Source organism: Anguilla anguilla, chromosome 8 (genome assembly GCF_013347855.1).
Source record: "Anguilla anguilla isolate fAngAng1 chromosome 8, fAngAng1.pri, whole genome shotgun sequence".
NCBI classification, from domain to species: domain Eukaryota; kingdom Metazoa; phylum Chordata; class Actinopteri; order Anguilliformes; family Anguillidae; genus Anguilla; species Anguilla anguilla.
In genome coordinates this window covers 43,592,050-43,601,326 of record NC_049208.1, presented here as the reverse complement: position 1 = coordinate 43,601,326, position 9,277 = coordinate 43,592,050, and the positions used below count along the sequence as shown (strand labels likewise).

At 41.2% G+C, this 9,277-nt stretch overlaps 1 pseudogene; it reads right to left on the bottom strand.

Moving 5' to 3' along the window:
• Positions 1-341: 341 nt before the first annotated feature.
• Positions 342-9,277, bottom strand: part of LOC118234214 — a 51,583-nt pseudogene continuing 42,647 nt past the window's right edge.

Here is a 9,277-nt window from a genome sequence, read left to right as displayed (position 1 = left end):
AAAAAGCGTCCGCCTTCGTTGAGAGCAGGAGAGTCCTTCAACTTTTGGCAAGCAGGTGACCTGAGGCTGCTCTCTAAATGGTTGCTTCAGATTTCCCACGGGGCGCCACTCCTACTTTTATTGGCAGCAAATTGGTATTGTTTTTATATTTTTTAATCTAATGTGATTGGACAATTCTTGATGCTATCTTTCATGTTCACACCCGTCATTAATGTTCTACGGATGCGCGACTGTCACTCCTGCTTCTTAGCTAGCTGACCGGTACTCTCAGGAGATGGCAACTTCAAGTGGAACCGTAAAAATCAAAGAAGATTCAGTTATTTCCTTACAAAAACACCCTTTCACAAGGCGTTCACTGGAAGAAAAAAAGAGGATAAAGGAGCAGTCCATTTACCATTTAGGAGCTTGGACCGGACCTACCTGATTTACAAATTCAGCAGCAGGCAAGTGATCGCGTACGAGCCTACACCCGGGGCTTCTCCCACTCTTGTTATGACAAACTGAGTTGGCTAGCTGGATGTGGTGTAAGTAATGCCTTTTATTGCTTTCCCTGTTTGCTATTTCAAAGTGCCAGCACCGAAGTGTTGTGGACGACAACGGGCGTACAAGAACATCTTTCTGAAAAATGCAAATGGCACAAAAGTAGCCGTAGCCATCCAGACAATAGTATGATACTATTCCAGCAAAGAATTGTGAGAAGCTTGTGGAAGGCTACCCCAAGCGTTTGATACAAGTTAAGCAATTAAAAGACAATGCCACCAGATACTAACAAAGTGTATATGAACTTTTGACCCACTGAAAATCTAATATAGGATATTAAAGCTGAAATAAATCTTAAAGTCTTTTAGCTATTATTTTGAAATGACCTCTTATGGAAATAAAATAGATACCCTAATTGACTTAACACAGGAAACGTATTGTAACATGAAATGTGTGGAGTTTTAAAAAATTGAGTTTGAATGTCTACGTATATGTAAATGTTTGGCTTCAACTGTATGTCTGTCATACATGCTTCTTGTTTGTAGCACATACAAATCCAGCTTCCATTCATCCTTTATGGGGTGCACGGTCACAGTAACATAAGATTCATTTGCCCTAGATGTCCAGGCATCTCAGGTTAAAGCAACTCTCTGCTGATCTGAAGGAATGAATCCCTCTTATTTTCACCACATTTTACAGTTGGGGAAGAGTCATTTCAGTGATGTGTTGTCGAGTGGGTAAAACTCAATGAGGCTCAATTGTGTTATATTACAGAATTACAGCAAATCCTTGCAAATTAAATAAAAAATTGCGTTATTTTCATTGCGCAAGGTGAGGTCGGTGGTAACATTGTTGTTTTAATGTCTTTCAGAGGGAGTGGAGAGGGATCCACAGAATTAGCTTTGTTAGTGTTACACAGTGGCGTCGCCTGGCCTGGGCATTCGGGGCTGTAGCCCCAAATATTTTTTCTTTAGCCCCGAATAATTCTCCACTTTGAGCGGTTTGTCACTACGTAACTGAATGTCAGTAAAAGAAGACGGCAATGTTGTAATTTTGTATCTTCAATGAACGGAGTGTTGTATATTATCTCAGTGAACGAAGGCAAGACCAATCAGAGAGGGTTTACGGGAAAATACGTGGAAATACTCGTGTTTTATTGGCTGACGGGTCTCTGTTGGGGTTACTATGCCAAACGCTAGCTCACACAGTCAGTCAGTGTGCGGAAAAAATGGACATACGAAGATTTTTTACCGGTAAAGGGGTTGATGAAGCTGAAGCACAACCATCCTCTCATGCTGAGCCAGGAAAACAAGGTGTGTAAATGTCATATGAGTTCCAAGTTATGTGAACATGATATGAGCACAGCATAAGTTATGTAAGGAATAAACCACGATGGGCTGTCCCGTTATTGGAAGGGGTTTATTCCACTTATACAACGGGTTACTGTCAGGAGGTAGCCTGACGGCTGTGCCTGATTCACTGGGGGATTGGTTATTGGAGTCTGGGTGCACATTCAGATCGGGGCCTAAGCCGATTCGCCGGTCGCGGGAGTTGGGGGCGTGGCGCAGCTGTTTTGTGTTTGGTCCTAACAGCCTGGCAGGGATAAGAAGGCAGGTGAGAGGGAGAACACGAGAGACGCCGGGGAGGGTGTTTGGTTCCTCGGAAGAGGATTTTTCCTTTTTTCTTTTCTTTAAGTTAGTTTAAGTTTGTTGGGTTGGGTTTCCGTTTCTTTGGTTATTATTATTTCTGTTTCTCTTTGTTTGAGCTGTCTCCCGTCCTTGGTGGTGGGCTGGCGGTCCCGGACGCTGCACTGGTGCCACGAGGAGCGAGCTGCGCCCAGACCAAGCGGAAAACGTGGTGGGATCCGGGGAGGAGCGGCGCTGTGCAGAGCCGGACTGGTCCTGTGGCAAGGACACTGCGCTACGTCAGCCAGGACCAACGCCGCGAGGGGAGACTCTGGACAAGCCCTGACGAGGGCGGAGGAACAGTGAGTCTCCCACTCCGAGACTGTAAAGCGCGGACCAGGACCGGAGCCGGCGCCGACTCACTCTCCAGCTACGGGGCGCAGCAGGGACTGCGTGGTAACCAGTGGCACTTCAAGAACCTACAGCGGACGGCAGAGTGGGCCGGGGCGCCACCCAGCAGCCTAGAGACTGACGTGGACAGTGGGAGACAGCAGACCTTTGGGGGTTTGATTTATTTTTCTTTTTTCTTTTTTTTTGGATGTAGAATGGCCCAGCAGTGAGGTGTGGGCCAACTACATCCTTTCTTTGATTTGGATGATTGTTTGTGGTGTGCGTGTGGGAGTGAGAGGTGTGAGTGTGTGTGAGACCCCGCCTGTGTTAGTGGCTCCCCCCGTGAGACGGCAGGGTGAGGTCTCCCCCCTCCGGCAGCGGGGCTGAGGCGCAGGGGGGCCAGAGTGGGTACACAGTTTTTTTTTTTGCTGAGTGTGGGCACGTGTGAGGGGAACCCCAGCGGCATAAGTGTGTGGTGTGTGAGGGGTGTTGCTCTTACCTGCGTCGGGGGCTCCGTGGAAGGGAAGGGGAGGGCCAGAGTGGAAGTGTTAGAGGAAGCCGGGAGGAAGAAGGAAGGGCGGGGTTGGTGCGAGATTGTGGCGTGCTCTGTTTTATGAATTAAATGTTAAATAAAAGTTTCCCTTTTACCTGCCTTGTCCTGATCTCCTGGTGGTGGGTGGGTTCCTGAAAAAAAAGCATTGTTAGGTGGCCGGAGGCAGCGCGGGGCTGCTCCTGACTCCCGACATTACCAACAATGACTATATATGGTTACTTCTATATTTATTTATTTTTATCAATTTAATCACCTGAAAGTGAAATTCTTCCGTGGGCGTTTGGGCATATTATTTAACCGTTGTCAAGCAAAACTCTGGCTGGTAGTTCTATTTGCACCATTAAGCAAAAACCTCTGGTCGTTAATTCTATGAAAACAGTGATGATTCTATCAAGAACATATAGTTCCTTCTCGTTTCATACCATACAATTAGCACAATTTTTGTCATTACATTATTTAATAAAACTGCATGAAACCATAAGTCAATCAAATTCAATTATACGCATGCAATTATGTATCTCGTGCTCAATAAACATTGTCTTTCTCGTGAATGATTGTTGTGTGATATTTTTGGAACAACTGCCTTGCAAAATGTTACCCCTGGTGTTTCTGGTTTTGCTAGCTAAACTGTTCGAGAATAAAGCTGAGCTGGGTGTTAAATTATCAATCAGAACAAGAAGAATAAAACAAAAACAAAGATTTAATCAAAAAAGGGTTACAGTATACAGCACCAAGAGTTTGGCTGTTTTCTGGGTTTCCTACAGAAATAACCACACTGATCACAGACTCTCAGCCTTTACATTAATTTATGTACCTTCTGATCCCATTTCAACAGACAGAATTCACAAACAACTTTGTCCACGTCTGCACAATAAGCCCCAAATTTAGGAGATTTTGCCTTTTCTCCTTCTTTTTCCTGCCCGATTCCATCATCACAATGCTGCAAGCTCACAAACAATATGTCTCCCCATTGGACATTTACCTACAACACCTAATCATTTAGCTACACCAGCCAATCAAAATCTCGCAGACATGCAAAATAGACATATCTTTTTCCACAAAAAAATTAGTACAGCCAGTTAGTACAGCAAACTTAAGCGGGCAGCATACTTCTTATGGAAACGAAGTTCGGCGAGGTTGTAAGAACAAAATGACGTGATTGCAGAGAAAACAAACGCATTCCCTTGCTGAAGTTTTTTTTGGCGCTTCTTGCACCTCCAAGATTTTCTAACTAGCCGAAATCACCGCAGATGACACCAATGAGAACATTGTGTGTGATCGGTCAGAAATTCAAGGTGGGCGTGATTTATTTTGTTTTATTTCCGCAAGCTGATTCCCCGTCTCCATGGAGACCACACTGCCGGTAACGTTACAATAATTACATATATACATAATACAATAATACATAATAATACATTGGCAATTCAATCCAATAATGCGTTTACAATCCATTCATACGTTACCATAGACAGTTTTGAAGAAAGTTTGGCTGAGGAGGTGTTGTTGTTTTGTATCCCAGTGAATAGCCGTATTGATACTTTTGTTGCTACACGCGGTTGCAAAACCACATCAAGTATAAAACAATTTTGTCCACAGAGAAATTCTTCAGTTTCGGCAAGCCGAAAAAAATTTGACTTCTTTTGAAGTATGCTGCCTGCTTAAGATTGTGGCTCACTGGTAACATTGCGGCCTTGGGACTACCGAGTCACAGGATAAAATCCCACCCCAGGCTCAGGCAAATCTTTCATTTCTTATGCACTCTTATTTTCTCACTAATAATTGTCTATTATGTTTCAACTATTGCTTTTGCAACTGTATAATTCTTCTGGATCCTTGTACACCAAATCTACCCGTTCTTTCACCGAACGTATAGAGTGTATTATGACATACCATCTACACATTCAGTTAACTGGCTACATTTCCTTACTATGTGAAAGTTTTCTAGCTGGTTTCAATATAGCCAGGCCATATAGAATAAAACCACAAGCAGATGATGGCATTAAACAGCCTCGTCTTATTGCAAAGCCGTTCATGCCCATTTAACTAAGTAGGTGTTTATAACTTCATTCCCTTGTGCAATATTGACATTTAAATTCTATCAGAATGTTCAATGCGAACATTTCACATACACATGCTAAATTCATATATTTCACCAAGAAAATTCACGCCTAGGACAGCTACTTTGTTGGTGGCACACTGCTAACGTCGTTGCCTTGGAATCACAATGTCAAAGGATTGAATCCAACCTAAGCCTCAGGCAAATCTTTAATTTCATATGCACACTTATTTGCTAACCAATAATTGTCTATTGCTTTTGCACTTATCAGAACATCACAATCTTCAATGCATATGTTTAGCAAACATGCACGGGGAGCCATATGCATTTCATGATGGCAGATTTATTAATTTTCTTTAAAAGTTACAACAGCTGCCCACTGTGACGTTTCGACTAACTACTTTTTTATTTGTAGGAATGTACTAATGTAGAAAACGTTCGCATCAGCAAATGCCGTCTGTACTGTCTACAACAGTACAGATGTAATCCCCAACCATTTTCTTAAAGGGTTACTTCGCATTTTTACACCCAGGTCGACTGTGCTACTCATCACAAATTATGTGATAAACTTACCCCCCAAAAATTTAGCTCTGCCTCCCAATCACACCAGTCTACATCCGGGACTGCCTACGGTGTATGCATGTCTGCATGTACACTCACCGGCCACTTTATTAGGTACACCTTGCTAGTACCGGGTTGGATCCCCTTTTGCTTTAAGGTTCTATATGTTGTGTGTTCAGAGATGCTCTTCTGCATACCTCTGTTGTAACAAGTGGTTATTTGAGTTACTGTTGCCTTTCTATCAGCTCAAACCAGTCTGGCCATTCTCCTCTGACCTCTGCCATGAACAAGGCATTTTCGCCCAGAGAACTGCCGCTCACTGGATATTTTCTCTTTTTCGGACCATTCTCTGTAAACTCTAGAGATGGTTGTGCGTGAAAATCCCAGTAGATCAGCAGTTTCTGAAATACTCAAACCAGCCCGTCTGGCATCAACAACCATGTCACGTTAAAAGTCATTTAAATCACCTTTCTTCTCCATTCTGAAAAGTTAAATGCAAAGTTACAATAAACAATATTGGCAATATCTCAGCTAACACAAATTAAACACTCCAAAGCAATGGAGTTCAAAGTAACTTCAAGAACCTGTGTTCTCTCTTTTTACCATCTGAAAACATTGTGGTCATTCCAAATTTTAAGTGTCACATCAAAGTCTCACATAGAAAAATGGCCCCGTGGAAGAACACATCATTTACATGAATGTTTTCAACAGTTGATGAACACTTACACACCTGAAAGCGTATGCTTATGCTTGCTTGTCAAGTTTTTACAAAATGTACAACCTCTTGGAAGGAAAATGTTAATATTTTGGCCTATGAAATAAATATTTAATCTTACAAACCTATCCAGACATCCAGAAACTCCAATCTCCAATCTCCAACAGCAGAAATTATTCAGCAAGATTATTCCCACTACAAATGATTGCCATTTCACACTTCCATATGACACGTAAGCTTTCAATGACCACATTCTCTTCACATGATAAGATGAAAAAACACAGGGCCAAGATTGCCAATATTGTTTATTGTAACTTTGATATCAGTACTTTTAAAGGCAGGCCTAGATTTTTCAAGTGTTAATGATTTACAGTGCTTTGTATGTGTGAGTAACTTGGCAATTTTTGTATGTTGAAAATGTGTTTTTCTTGAGATGTAGATTACTGGGGAGGGACAATGTAATAATTGACTAATAAGTGTCTATTGACATCTTGCTGTGGGATGACTGAACTGCAGCAGAAAAAACCACAATACATAAACAAGTACTACTACTCATGATGACTTTTTAGGGGACCCACAAGAGTGAGTTCATTTAACCATTGGTATGTATGCTTCCCTGTAAATTTTAGTATGATTGATTTAAATGATTTAAACAAGGACTTTTTTGTTTCTGAGTTTTTTTTTCCTTCTAAGTAGAGACATAGTAATTCAAATATACTCTCCCAAGTTGTAACGCATTTAAATGTTTCACACAGATTACTGCTGAGATACCCCCATCCTGCTTTTTGGCTAAAAAGTGCTTTATGAATAAATCATGAAAGGTGGAATCACTCTGGCCTTGATGAATTCTGATTGCCACTGACAGGATTCAGTTTTTGCCAAAAGTGGAGGGAATGTCCATTTGTATGAGTTAGATTTAGGCTTTCAGAACTGGATTTAGACACTGCACAGGACCTCTGGGAAGGAGGTGGCAAGCCAAGTAATTCAGGCAAGCCACTCGAACATCTTGGACAGATGGTGGCTTAACAACAAAAGAAAAATGTTTGGAACATTTGTGTTGACATATTTCTTTCATTGCGACAATTGAAATATAGTTTTAAATATAATTTTTTTTTTTTAATGATTTTGTACAGGTCACAGACACACACTGACACATGGTTCACTCTGCCCCAAGTATAGTAACCATAACTCATATGAACATGGAATAGCTTTGTCAAGGGGGCGACAGGGGCTCAGGAGGTAAGAACGGTTGTCTGGCAGTCGGAGGGTTGCCGGTTCGATCCCCCGCCCTGGGCGTGTTTAAGTGTCCCTGAGCAAGACGCCTAACCCCTAATTGCTCCCAACAAGCTCATTGGTACCTTGCATGGCAGCCTTTCACCGTTGGTGTGTGAATGTGTGTGTGAATGGGTGAATGAGAGGCATCAATTGTAAAGCGCTTTGGATAAAAGCGCTATATAAATGCAGTCCATTTACCATTTACCATTCAAGGGAACATTATAATAGCTTTAAATGTGTGATATTTTTTTCATATTGATTATACAGAAAAATGTATCATAAAGTGTAACAACTAATGATCATATTATAATGTCAGCCAGAAAGCATCCACTGCAGCCCATGGTATAGAGAGGATAGATCAGATTTGTAGGACTTATTAATCTTGTATTACAAGGGGCACCATGATCTCTATTTGCATGCTTTATCAAAAGAGATATTTTAAGTAGATGTACTTCAAGTGGGCCTTGAGGCAAAAAGGATATAAACAAGAAGAAAAAAAATGGGAGCTACAGGTCTAGGCTTTGCCAGCCTTCTTCCTAAGATACATAAGTTACAATACGTTTTTCATCACCAAGGAGAATGGAACTGTATCCATGGAAACTGAAAATTACTTTTTCCAGCTGTACAATTCTCCTTCAGACAAATACATGCATAACCTTGTGGAAGACAGAAGGTGAAGATGAAAGTTTTAAATTTTTTCAGCAACTATGTGGCCTTGATAAAACACATTCTACTCCAGACTTAGATGAATGGGTTGAAAAAAGAATCCTAAGAATCCTCTATAACAAGTTAGGACACACAAGAAGTTTAAAATAGAGATTTAAAAACAAATTATCTGTTTTTATATATCATGATTAATGTCAATGTTAGATCACAGAGTGGTGGTGAAAGCACAATTGAAATGTCAGTGTACATTGAACTAGAAAACTGGAATTTGCTCATTTACACAATCTTTAACATAATCACAATCTTTGACCCATACTCTTTCAATAATCTTTGGTGCCTAAAGCTAATGTTAGCTAGCTAATGTTCATTCACAATATAAGGAGGACCAGAGGACAGCCATAAAACAAAACACACACAGTACGGAAGGATATTACAGAGCATGTCGCTCCAGCATGCGTCTCTCATTCCAGTGCCCCGGTCTCACTGCAGGCAGTACATATAAATAATTATCAATCAACTGTAATTGCCAACAGCAGTGGTTGCAGTGGTTGCTAAACTGCTCCCTCTCCACCTGCAGATAGCGCACTAACCACACCACCCCTCCACAGGTTTATGTTACAAAACAATTCACATCTTTGTCAATATTATATCAATAACAAACAGCTGTTTTTAACTTGTACTTGTGTTTTCCAAAAATCTAGCTCCTGTGTGCTGCAGAAAACTTCACATCTTGTCGCTTTTTAATTTGTGCAACATTTCATTGCCTTTCTACTTTCCAAAGCATTAGCTGGACAGCAAACAATATTCCTGTTTTCTCAGAATGGTCACATTCAATTAAGTCCTCAGACTGGCGAGAAAAACATTTTTGTCCAGCTAGTTTTGTCCAAATGTCCATAGATTTTATTGTGTCTTCTATAGACATGTTGGCCCTCATATATCAATCTAACGTAGAAACC